Source organism: Orycteropus afer, unplaced genomic scaffold, assembly GCF_000298275.1.
Source record: "Orycteropus afer afer isolate SDZICR_OR568_19922 unplaced genomic scaffold, OryAfe1.0 scaffold00231, whole genome shotgun sequence".
NCBI lineage: Eukaryota > Metazoa > Chordata > Mammalia > Tubulidentata > Orycteropodidae > Orycteropus > Orycteropus afer.
Genome location: NW_006921818.1, coordinates 2,879,841 through 2,883,035, shown reverse-complemented (window position 1 = coordinate 2,883,035; position 3,195 = coordinate 2,879,841).

Here is a 3,195-nt window from a genome sequence, read left to right as displayed (position 1 = left end):
TTGCAAATACCTTTTTTCAGCAACATAAGCAATGACTATACATGTGGACTTCACCAGATGGAATATACAAGAATCAGATCGACTACTTCTGTGGCAGGAAGAGATGGAGAAGTTCACTATCTTCGGCCAAAACAAGGCCAGGAGCTGATTGTGGAACAGACCATCAACTGCTTACATGTACATTCAAGTTGAAGTTGAAGACAATTAAAACAAGTCCATGAGAGCCAAAGTATGACCTTGATAATATCTCTTCTGAATTCAGAGACCATTTAAAGAATATATTTGATGCATTGAACATCAATGACTGAAAACCAGAGGAATTGTGGGATGACATCAAGAACATCATTCATGAAGAAAACAAGAGGTCATTAAAAATATGAGAAAGGAAGAAAAGGCCAAAATGGGTGTCAGAAGAGACTCTGAAACTTACCCTTGAGTGGAGAGTAGCTAAAGCAAATGGAAGAAATGACAAGATGAAGGAGCTGAACAGAAGATTTCAAAGAGCAGCTCAAGCAGATAAAGCCAATTACTATAATTAAATGTGCAAAGACCTGGAGTTAGAGAACCAAAAAGGAAGAACATGCATGGCATTTCTCAAGCCGAAAGAACTGAGGAAAAATGTAAGCCTTGAGTTGCAATATAGAAAGATTCTATGGGCAAAATATTAAATGACGCAGGAAGCCTGAAAAGAAGATGGGAGGAATACCCAGAGTCACTGTACCAAAAAAATTGGTCAATGTTCATCCATTTCAGGAGGTCAAGAATCAATGGTATTGAAGGAAGAAGTCAAAGCTGCACTGAAGAAATTGGCAAAGAACAAGGCTCCAGGAATTGATGAAATACCCATTGAGGTGTTTCAACAAATGGATGCCCTGCTGGAGGCACTCGCTCAACTATGCCAAAAGACTTGGAAAACAGTTAACTGGCCAACTGACTGGAAGAGATCTATATTTATACCCATTTAAGAAAGGTGATCCCACAGAATGTGGAAATTATCAAACAATATCATTAATATCACATGCAAGTCAAATCTTACTGAAGATAATTCAAAAATGGTTGCTGCAGTATATTGACAGAGAGCTTCCAGAAATGCAAGCTGGATTCAGAAGAGGATGTGGAATGAAGATATCATTGCTGATGTCAAATGGATCTTAGCTGAAAGCAAAGAATACCAGAAAGATGTTTCTTTGTGTTTTATCGACTATGCAAAAGCATTTGATTGTGTGGATCATAACAAATTGTGGATAAAATTGAGAAGAATGGGAATTACAACACTTAATTGTACTCCTGAGGAACTGGTACATAGATCAGGAAGCTGTCGTTAGAACAGAACAAGGGGACACTGCATGGCTCAAAATCAAGAAGGGAGTGCATTAAGGATGTATCCTTTCACCATACTTATTTAATTTGTATGCTGAGCAAATAATCTGAGAAGCTGGATTATAAGAAGAACATGGTGTCAGGATTGGAGGAAGACTCATTAAAAATATGAGATGCACATATGACCCAACTATGCTTGCTGAAAGTGAGGATGACTTGAAGCACTTACTGATGAAGATGAAAGACTACGGTCTGCAGTATGGATTACATCTCAATATAAAGAAAACAAAAATCCTCATAAATCATCCAATGAACAGCTTCATGGTGGATGGAGAAAAGATTGAAGTTGTCAAGGATTTCATATTACTTGGCTCTACAATCAACAATGGAAGCAGCAGTCAAGACATCAGATGATGTATTGCACTGGGCAAATCTGCTGCAAAAGAATTCTTACAAGTGATGAGGAGCAAGGATGTCTCCTTGAAGAGTAAGGTGTGTCTGACCCAAGCCATGATATTTTTAGTTGCCTCTTATGCATGTGAGAGCTGGACAATGAATAGGAAGACCAAAAAAGAGTTGATGCTTTTGAGTTGTGGTGTTACAGAAGAATGATGACAGTACCATGGACTGCTAAAAGGACTAACAAATCTGTCCTGGAGGAAATGCAGCCAGAATGCTCCTTTGAAGCAAGAATGGCCAGACTTCATCTCATCTACTTTGGTCATGTTGTCAGAAGGTACTATTCCCTGGAGAAGGATATAATGCTTGGTAAGGTGGAAGGTCAATGAGGAAGGAGGAGACCCTCAATGAGACAGATAAACACAGACACAGTGGCTGCAATGATGGGCTCAGGTATAGCAAAGATCGTGAGGTTGGCACAGGACTGGGCAGTGTTTCAGTCTGCTATGCATAGGGTCACGATGAGTCAGAAATGACTCAACAGCACCTAACAATAACAACAACAACAGTGTTTTCAATAGTTTTTAGAAGTTCCCAGTTGATTGTGAGAAGCGACCATTCATTCCCTAGAGAAGGATGTCATGCTTAGTAAAGTGGAGGGTTGACGAAAAAGGGGAAGGCCCTTAACGAGATGGATTGACACAGGGGCTGCAATGATGGACTCAGGTGTAGCAAGGATCATGGAGTGGCACAGGACTGGGCAGTGTTTCATTCTGCTATACATAGGGTCCCTATGAGTCAGAGACAACTTGAAGGTGCCTAACAACAACAACAACAACAACAAAGTTGATTGTATTGCCTGGCCAGTGTTAGAAGAGCTGCCCTGGAATTTATAGACTGGGGAGGAAGTTATGTCTATGAGTGTTGGGAGTCCTCACAGCTACCTAGTTCGAGTGTATTCTAATCCCTTTTTGTAAACCCTGTCAAGTGAGTGCTTTGTCAGCTCAATCTAAAGACAGGAAGGTGTTCTGGGTGCTGACTGCTATCTGTTTAATGTCAGGCAGACATGTTCTGACAGATCCTGCAGTCTGACTGGGTTTCTGGATAAGACATCTTAAGTGGTTCTGCACTAGGGCAGGGCCTTAACTTCTTGTGGAAATGCTTATGGATTCAGGAGGGAAGCCTTTGCCTACTTCATATTCAGGATTACCTCTTGTCATTGGAGCTCAGTACATCGTGTACTCTAGAAACCCTGAGTGTCATGAATGGTTAACTTCTTGATCTGCTAACTGAAATGTTGGAGAGGTGAGTCCAGAGATGGCACGGAAAAAGGCCTAGTGATCTACTTCCAGAAAGATCAACCATTGAAACCCTAAAGAGCATAGCTCTCCTCTGATACACATGAGGTCACCATGAGTTGGAATCAACATTCATGGCAGCTGTTTTTTTTTTTTTTTTAATTATTATTATTTTTTT